The following is a 10,000-nucleotide window of genomic DNA, read 5'->3' as shown; positions in this document are numbered from 1 at the left end:
AAAATAAAAACACCACAAAATAATAAGTCTGCCTAGAGGCAAGCTGATTTTTTTGGTAGTGCATTGCCTGCTTCACTCACTTTTCTGATTTTTTTTGGGATGTTTCTTTTTTTACATGCACTGTTCTTTCTTATTTTGCCTGGCACTGTTTCAAACACACTTTCTTAGATCTTAATTTTAGCCTTCATTTACTATCAGAAATGTTAAAAATAGAAATTGCGATTTGAAAGAAATTCATCCCCCCCCCCCCCCCCCACACCCCCGGTTTAAAGGTTAAACAGAAATGATTTATATTTTCATGAAAAGTTGTATGGAGATAATAAAGTGATAAGGCAGGAATGGAATGCTGTACTGGTTACACAAGGCGCACAGGAAAATTATACCAAACAAGCAAAACTTCAGAGTAAAATCTTTCAATATTTTGTTTCTTTTCACGTCTTATTAACTTAATCTATATTATTCTAAAATCTGATTAGTTGCGCCAGATTATAGCTAACTTTAGAGAGGAAGTTATAAAGATATAAATTGTTACGGCAGAAAAAAGACGAGGAACGTATTTCATACGTAAACAAATTAATCACAAATCAAGATAAATAATTTATAACTATAGGGAATGAGATTAGCGGAAGAGTAGCGTCCCTTGATTGGAGGTCACCCATAGTCTATGAAGCGCTTCCGCGAGGACGAGAGACGCATGCGCACAACCAACATGACGTTCTCTTTCTAATAACTTTTCCGCCGGTGACGTCACAGACTATGGGTGACGTCCAGTCAAGGGACGCTACTCTTCCGCTAATCTCATTCCCTATTTTGTGTTAAGATGTTCTTATGACTCTGTGTTCTGATGAAAAAGATAAGCAATCTTGTTACTTGTCTCCAAAAAACTTAAAGCAGTAAAAAAAGTTTAAAACATTTTGAACATTAACCAGTTAACTTTCGTACTTTAGAAAGACACGTATTTAAAAAAAATGCCAGAAAACTCGTCCTTCAAATATCGATCGATTTAAATGACCCTAACTTGGCAAAAAGCTCTCAAACCTGGGACCATCCGCACCTTAGTGTTCGACAGGGATGTCTCAGTAGCTTTATCTATTTTACATATTATGAGATCCTTTCATTTTCTTTGTCGCGTTCGTGCAGGTTTTGACGACTGTTGCAGATCGTGTAGTGTTTGATTTTTAATATAAATTTTGAATTCCATTTTATCATACCTTAGGGATAATTCATCTTTACTGTTTATTCCAAGAATAAAGGGCTAGGGTAAGGGGACTTGCTCAAGGCCATATAGCTCGGAGGAGTCTAACCGAGGCATTCGTTAACTTATAGCCTAACACTGACCAAAAAATGACGTCAAAATGCCAAGCTTTTGCCACAAAAGAAAACAAATCGTGAATTGTATTCAATAGTTCAACAAATGGGACCACTTGTTTCCATGAGCACTACTAACGACAACTCACTAGGCGGTGCAAAAACCAAACAATGACGTCAAAATGCTAGTCTTTTTGGGTTTCAGTGTCAGGCTATAGATAGTATGCAGATGACGTCACTCAGGTCTTTGTTATTGTTTTTGCCATCCGCGATTGTGAGTTGTTCTCACTAAACTGTATTAACTAGACTATAAAAGTTCATGGTTACACAGAGTTTGTGTGTTGGTCCGTTATACTTCCGGATGGCAATGTTGTGAACTCCTTGGCCAAGCGCATTCTATCTATAACTTAACGATGGCTACGGTCTAACTCAGGTAGCTTTTGGATACGAGGCAAAGACACCATCGCTGCAAATGCTATCGTAACTACAGAGACCACAGGGATCGAAGTTGATGGCCTGCCCCTACCCTAAAACATTCACTAGATGGCCTGAAATAATCACAGTATTGGCTTTGCTATCAGAATGATTACTCTGTCACTTAACTTTGTATCCAAACAGGCACACATCAAGTTATACAGGGATAATGGGATTACGTTATGTTTTGTATAGAAAGAACGAAGATGACGCCACTCATGTCTTTGTTATTGTTTTTGACATCCACGTTTATGAAAAATTCTCACTTAACTGTATTAACTAGACTAAAAAAGTTCATGGTTACACACAGTTTTATGTGTTGGTCCGTTATACTTCCGGATGACAATGTTATGAGTTTCTAAGCCAAGCGCATACTATCTGATCTATAGAGGTCTTATTTTTTTATTTTGACGTGCGTTTTGGTCCAAATTCTGAGGATTTGTTTCAATTTATTCATTTTAAAAAAAAATAGTTGCAGGTATGTGGCCTTGTTTAGACACTTTATCAGTTTCTGCAGATTAAAAACCATTCAATGTCTCTCGTTTGTGTGAGAAGACCGAGTCAAATAATATATCGAAAAATTTATTCCAAAAAAAAAAAAAAAAAAAAAAAGAAAAAAATAAATAAAAAAGGAAAAGGTGAAAAATTATGTTAAACAAAACAAACGAGTCCCCTCTTTTGATGACTAATGAAACAACAGGAAACACTCGGAGACCTTCAGAGGTGTGCGGGGTCCCAAAAATACCACCCAAAACATATCATCATCTCCAGTTTTTTTTTCGTGGGTGTGATAATTAGCCGTTAATTTGTCTACCATAAAATAGATCCTATTTCCCAGGTAACCCAGTACACCTTGTAAACAGCATAAGGTACAAGGTAAACACAAAATTGACATCATCTCCGCCTTAAAAAGTATAGGAAATATTTTTTTTTAAGGGAGTGAAAGTTTATAGATGATCAACAACTAGATAATCACTTTCAAGCACTCAATAAACCAAAATAGAAAGTTGAGGTTAAAAAAAAAAAATTGGCCCCGGTTTCTTATATTATGTTTTTATGATAATTAATATAACGAGTCGCTCTTATTAAAATGTTGCCAAAATGAAACTTGACGATGATAATAATATGATTTCTGTGAGTCATCCACAATTTGTTAGATGTTGACTCTATGAATGGATGGTTTGTGCGATCTATTGATTACAGTATTTATGAAAGAAGATGATAGTTCATTATTATTATTATTATCTCTTTATCTATGAGAGAACTAATTTTAAAATCAGCAATGAGCACCAAATAAATGTAAATAAAAGAAAGATGGAGAGAAAAATGATTCTTATCTTCTATTGTATACCTGTGATAGCATTTTTATATTTAAAACTGTATGATTCACTTTCACATGATACGTGCTTGAAGAACTTACTTGAGACAAATTCTCATAGATTTGCTCACGCAAAAACATAACAGGCCAGATATGCATGTGCAGAGCAATTCCTCCGCCAAATAGCCTTCAACAGTCATGTGGTCACATCCCTCGTGATGACGCATGGTAACTTAGTAACTGGCTCTAAACTATCGGAACAATGGCGGACGCCCTTATGAAATATTTCTCCGACAAGCATAAAAGTGTATCCAGAGGGAAAAAAAACCCATTATAAATAGGATCGATCTCGATCATGTTTTGACTTTTATACATTCTGATCACAAGACATATGAAAAGTTCTGGCCAGTATGAAGAATAAAAAGTACCAATTTTCTTTGATTAGAACCAGGCTAGGCTGCCCGCCGTTGCTGGGCGACGCGACATCAGACTAGTGATTCCAATTTCAAGCGACCCACTTGACCTACTGACACCTATCTGGCCGCCCCCATTCATCAAATTTCGACTTACTTTTGAACTTGTAAAATAAATCTTTATATTATTTGATGATTCACTTTGACGGAAATTGAAAATTTATCTTTCACCAATATTGCTGAAAGGTGTGTTTATCCATTACTGAAATTGGATTCAGTAGTCTGATGTCACGCCGCCCGGCAACGGCGGCCATCTTGGTTCTAAACAAAGAAAATCATTACTTTTTATTCTTCAAGCTGGCTAGAACATTTCATATGCCTTGTGATCAGAATGTATAAAAGTCAAAACAAGATAATATTTATGTCTTTCTCCTCTGGATACACTTTTATGCTCGTCGGAGAAATATTTCATAAGGGTGTCCGCCATTGTTCCGATAGTTTAGAGCCAATTACTAAGTTACCATGCGTCATTAGGAAGGAAGTGACGCTACGACTATTGAATTCTATTCGTGGGTCAAATTGTCCCACTTCAAGCACGTCTCTCAATAACACCTGGAAATTCTGTAATAATAATAATAATATTATTATTATACTATTTGAGTCAATCAGCTCTTGACAGGAACTCTATGAGTACGGCTGTCTGTGGCTCATGGTGTAGCATCCTATTAATTTTGTAACGCGTTAAATAAAAAAAATATTTTAAAAATCTTTTTAAAAATTTTTTTATTGAGCTTTTATATAGGGCAATATCCACTAAATGTGCTCAAAGCGCTTTACAAGGGGTCCCTGGTCAACAACAACATTTAACATTTAGGACGAGACATGACGATGTCAGGCGATATTATAATTTTTTTTCCGGACAAAGACAACGCTGTTGAAGGTCAGGTACTCATTTTACACCTGAGTACGGTGAGAGAATGTGAGTAAAGAGCCTTTTCCAAGGACTCAACTATGCGCCGAGCGAGGCTCGAACTCAGGACCTTCCGATCCGAAAGCGAGTGTCATACCACTAGACCACATAAACGCATGACGCTGACCAAAAAATGACATCAAAATGCCAGTATTTTGCCACAAAAGAAAACAAATCGTATTCAACAGTTCAACCAATGAAATAACGTTTCCTTGAGCTCTACTAACGACAACTCACTAGACGCCGGTCCTAGAGGGTTCTTGTGTCAGGCTATATGTTAACGATGGCTACGATATGTGTGGGCGTGTGTGATTTATCACTATTAACCAATTGGCCAGAAAAGTCGTCCTTCAAATATCGATCGTTTTATATATTTTTGCCGAGATGAGGTTCATTTAAACCGATCGATATTTGAAGGACGAGTTTTCTGGCCAAATTTGTAAATAAGTGTTTTTTTCAAGAGGACCTACGTCAGTTTTCAATAACTGTCGTATTATCTTTTATACATCATGACATGCTTATCGTATTATTTCAAAGATGTAGTCAACATCAAAATAAATCATCTATGGAGATAATATAATCACGAGAGAACGCATCAGTTTGGTGATAAAAAGTGAATACACACACTGCCGTAAGCTAGAAAAACACAAGTTTAAAAATTTTGCCAGAAAAAGGGAAGTCTCACATTTGAAAGTTTTTGCTAAGACGAGGGTCATTTCAATCGATCGCGTGAAAGAAAGAGAGGAAGAGAGAGAGAGAGAGAGAGAGAGAGAGAGAGAGAGAGAGAGAGAGAGAGAGAGAAAGAGAGAGAGAGAGAAAGAAAGAAAGAAAGAAAGAAAGAGAGAGAGAGAGAGAGAGAGAGAGAGAGAGAGAGAGAGAGAGAGAAATAAGTAGGAGTGAAATATCTGGTCAATGTTATAGTTATCATTTAAAGTTATAACAAGTGTAACTAAATGGCAAATTGCCATATATATGGACAATAAAGATCTATTATTATTATTATTATTATTATTATTATTATTATTATTATTATTATTATTATTATTATTATTATTATTATTATTATTATATATTATTATTATTATTATTATTATTATTATTATTATTATATTATTATTATTATTATTATTATTATTATTATTATTATTATTATTATTATTATTATTATTATTATTATTATTATTATTATTATTATTATTATCATTATTATTATTATTATTTAGAAGACGAGTTTTCTGGCCAAATGTCTAAATATGTGTTTTTCAAAAGTACGGCGACGTAGACAAATAGGTCGTTAAAAAAATAAAATGGAATAATAAATGCATTGATAAATCAGTGGCGCAAATGACGTATTTATGGCGAGAAGTATTGACTCAAATTACGTAAATGACGTATTTATGGCGAGAAGTATTGACTCAAATTACGTAAATGACGTATTTATGGCGAGAAGTATTGACTCAAATTACGTAAATGACGTATTTATGGCGAGAAGTATTGACTCAAATTACGTAAATGACGTATTTATGGCGAGAAGTATTGACTCAAATTACGTAAATGACGTATTTATGGCGAGAAATATTGACTCAAATTACGTAAAGGACGTCTTGATGACCCCTGGATATATATATATATATATATATATATATATATATATATATATATATATATAATATATATATATATATAATAGATAGAATGAAGATGACGTTACTCAGACCTTTGTTATTGCTTTTTGCCATCCGCGTTTATGAGTAATTCTCACTTAACTGTATTAGCCTGACTATAAACGTTCATGGATACACATAGTTTTGTGTGTTGGCCCGTTATACTTCCGGATGGCAATGTTATGAGCTTCTTAGCCAAGCGCATACTGTCTATATATAATTTTAATATTTACCACAATGTTGGAGTCAGTCTGGTAAATATTAAAATAATGATTCGCTCCATTGCTACATGTCGAGCACTATCCGTACCATATTTGTATCAAACACGATTCAATATATAAATATATAAGTATTTTTTGTTTACTTGAAAAAGGCCAAAGGCAGAAACGTCGTTTGTTTTGTGTTGTTCATGCATGAGTCAGATTTACTCCCTTTATCTGTATCTCCATTTTATGGACTCATTTAGGCACCTCTATTTATTACTTCATCTTATAATAGAACTGTTGTCAGTAGTTCATCTGGAAGACAAACAGATGATGGCTGGCGACACATAGGACAATACTGAGAAACTCTAATTTTTAAAAGCAAATAACACGGTGCTTGCAACACATTTAGGTTATAATATCAGCGTCAGTAAAAAAAAAAGAAGAAAGTGGGATAGTAAAAACTTTTAGAATTACAATTAGAGCTCCTAAGAAAAAGTAAGACAAAGGGGAACTGGGAACAAAAAGAGGTCAGATGTAGATTCCAAGAGCATACCACCAATGTACTTAGTTTGAGATCACCTATAAGTTTCATTTCGACACAAGCACAACGCGGAATTCACGACAAACTCTAAAACAACCATTTTTTTCATTTTGGCAGAAAATACGTTTACCTCCATTACAGATTAATTAAAATAGTGCGGCTATGTGGTCTTGTGGTATGACACTCGCTTTCGGCTCAGAAGGTCCTGGGTTCGAGCCTCGCTTGGCGCATGGTTGAGTCCTTGGAAAAAAAAGGGCTCTTCATCCACATTCTCTCATCGTACTCAGGTGTAAAATGAGTACCTGGACGTTAACAGCGTTGGCTCTGTCCTAAAAAATTGTAATATCGCCTAACAGCTAAATGTTACCTCCCAAGTGTTGCTGTTGACTAGGGACCACTTGTAAAGCGCTTTGAGCACGTTTAGTGGATATTGCGCAATATAAAAGCTCAATTTTTTAAAAAATGTGTGTGGGTGGGTGTTGTTTATCAATATTAACCAGTTAACGAACTGCCTCGCGAGGTACCTGGTTTGATAGTTTTTGCCAAGATGAGGGCCATTGACGTAAATGGTTTCTTCGTCATAGGGAGGGAGCGCTTAATCTTATAATGGAACTGTTGTCATTAGTTTCATCTGGCAGACAGATAGATGATGACTGACGACACTAAAAGGACGGAAACTCACAAGCTCTTAAACAACACATTTTTTTTTTCATTTTGGCAGAAAAAACTTTTACCTCTATAACCGATCAATTTAAATTAATGATTCTGGACGTCCCCCCAAAAAATAAAAAATAAATAAAGTAAACTTAAGAACAATTCCTCTCAGTTATTGAAATATTTTTTTCAAGTTGTGAGTAATTTTAATCGATCGATATTTAAATTAAATTTTTTTTTGGTCAAACTGAAAAAAAGTGTATTTAAGGGAAATGGTCAGTGAAAGACATTTAGGATGCCCTAATTAGATCTTTAAATCTCCATTTTTAATGGAAATGGTCAGTGAAAGACATTTAGAATGCCCTAATAAGATTTTTAAATCTCTCATTATGATTATCATTTATAGGTATGGATGTGGCTATATGCTTGAGACCATGTAATCTAAATGGCTTCTGTGGATTTGACAGTAATGTTATTTTTTAAAAAACAAGCGTTAAATTGTAGTTAAATATAAAAATAAAAGAGAACATAGAAAAATTCTACAAACAAATCAACACTTCACCCTCCTTCCCAATCAACTGGTAATTGATCTTGTGGTATGACTCTATCCTTCGGATCAGAAGGTCCAGGTTTAAAACCCGCTCTGAGCGGCGCATAGTTGTTGACTCCTTGGAAAAGGCACTTTACTCACATTCTCTCACAGGACTCAGGTGTAAAATGAGTACCTGACTGTTAACAACGTTGTCTCTGTCGGGATAAAATGTGTATTATCACCTAATAGGCGTTCTGTTTCTCCTACATACATGTGAAGCATTGCTGTTGGCTAGATAGATAGCCCTTGAAAAGCGCTTTGGGAACGTTTAGTGGATAATGTACCTACTGTATAGATAGTTCGAAGATGACGTCACTCAGGTCTTTGTTATTTTTTTGCCATCTGTGTTTTATGAGTAATGCTCACTGAACTGTATTAACCTGACTTTAAACGTTCATGGATACACACAGTTTTATGTGTTTGTCCGTTATACTTCCGGATGGCAATGTTATGAGCTTCTTAGCCAAGCGCATACTATATAACATTGCCATCCGGAGGTATAACGGACCAACACACAAAACTGTGTGTATCCATGAACGTTTATAGTCGGGTTAATACAGTTCAGTGAACATTACTCATAAACGCGGATGGCAAAAAACAATAACAAGGACCTGTGTGACGTCATCATCGAACAATCTATAAATGCCCCAGTTTAATTCTTATCCCTCTGTGTAGAAATTCAAATTTCACCATCGGGTCCGTCTGAACATAATTATACTTATAATTATAATTGAGCATTATATAGCACAATATCCACTAAATGTGCTCAAAGCGCTTTACAAGAGGTCCCTAGCCTTACAGCAACACTTAACATGTATTACGGGACATGACGCTTGTTAGGCGATATTTCAATTTTTCGGACAAAGACAACGCTGTTACCGGCCAGGTAATCATTTTACTCATCTGAGTACGGTGAAAGAATGTGAGTAAAGAACCTTTTCCAAGGACTCAACTATGCGCCGAGCGCAAGGCTCGAACCCAGGACCTTGCGATCCGAAAGCGAGTGTCATACCACTAGACCACATAGCCGCACATAATACCAAATCGAGGCGACGGATCACATTTTTAATGTAGAATCAACGATAAAAATCACGACATTCCCTCCCATTACCTGAGTGTTGGAATTACTTTCCATCTAATTTCAGATCTCGGATAGCATTTTGGTAAACAAGGTTGATTTACGAGTGTTCTAATCTACTTGAAATAGCCAGCAACCACGCTCGTGAGGTAAGTTTTATTTCTCCTTTATTCTGGAATAAGCGGGTGGTTGGATGGGAGCATCACCCTTGAATCATATACCTATGATGTTCGCATGGGTGTACGATCCGATCGTGATGTCGTTTCTTCTTCTCTTTACTAGCCTATCCTGCTTCTTTGGTTTGTGATTGTATTTTTGACAGGGGATATTTTTTTTCTGTAAATCTTCTGCCTGTTTGTTCTTGGTTATTTATAATTTAGCTTATATCTTTAGGTTATGATTTTGATTTACATTTGTACTATTTTTGTTAGATTGCTTGTTTTTTTGTTTCAGCGGTCTCTCATATAACCTCATTTGTGTTGGAAGAGACCTAAAGCAATAAACAAACCAAAAAAATTCTGGAATAATCTTTTACAGTTAGTTGTCCTAAGATCCGGCTTTCTATCCCGGATTCTGTAGTGGCAAGAAGACTACGACAGCATCATCTAAAGAACAGCACTTTCCACTGTAGCTAACTTGGACCCATTGACCCGAATCTTTGCTGGGTTGCCAGATGGCCAGAAATAAAACCCCCACCATATTCGGCTGTTAGTGTGTTAATTAAGAACTAGCATTTTTAAAAATTGAGCTTTTATATAGCGCAATATCCACTAAACGTGCTC

General features: G+C 35.6%; 1 protein-coding gene and 1 long non-coding RNA gene across 2 annotated transcripts in view; one reads left to right on the top strand and one right to left on the bottom strand.

The window, feature by feature from the left end:
- The window catches only part of LOC144974604 (uncharacterized), a 152,901-nt gene that overhangs the window by 38,305 nt on the left and 104,596 nt on the right, over positions 1-10,000 (top strand). The window contains exon 2 of the long non-coding RNA XR_013645777.1: positions 9,286-9,367. This is a non-coding gene — a long non-coding RNA (uncharacterized LOC144974604). The remainder of the gene's footprint in view (positions 1-9,285; positions 9,368-10,000) is intronic.
- Positions 1-10,000, bottom strand: part of LOC144974602 (uncharacterized) — a 118,732-nt gene that overhangs the window by 66,886 nt on the left and 41,846 nt on the right. The gene's annotated exons all lie outside the window — the stretch shown is intronic.

The sequence above is a fragment of the Berghia stephanieae genome, chromosome 6 (assembly GCF_034508935.2).
Source record: "Berghia stephanieae isolate SIO BIC M18660-M18661 chromosome 6, UCSD_Bste_1.3, whole genome shotgun sequence".
In the NCBI taxonomy this organism is placed as follows: Eukaryota; Metazoa; Mollusca; class Gastropoda; order Nudibranchia; family Aeolidiidae; genus Berghia; species Berghia stephanieae.
Note: the sequence above shows the minus strand (reverse complement) of the source record. Positions and strands in the feature narration are given on the sequence as shown.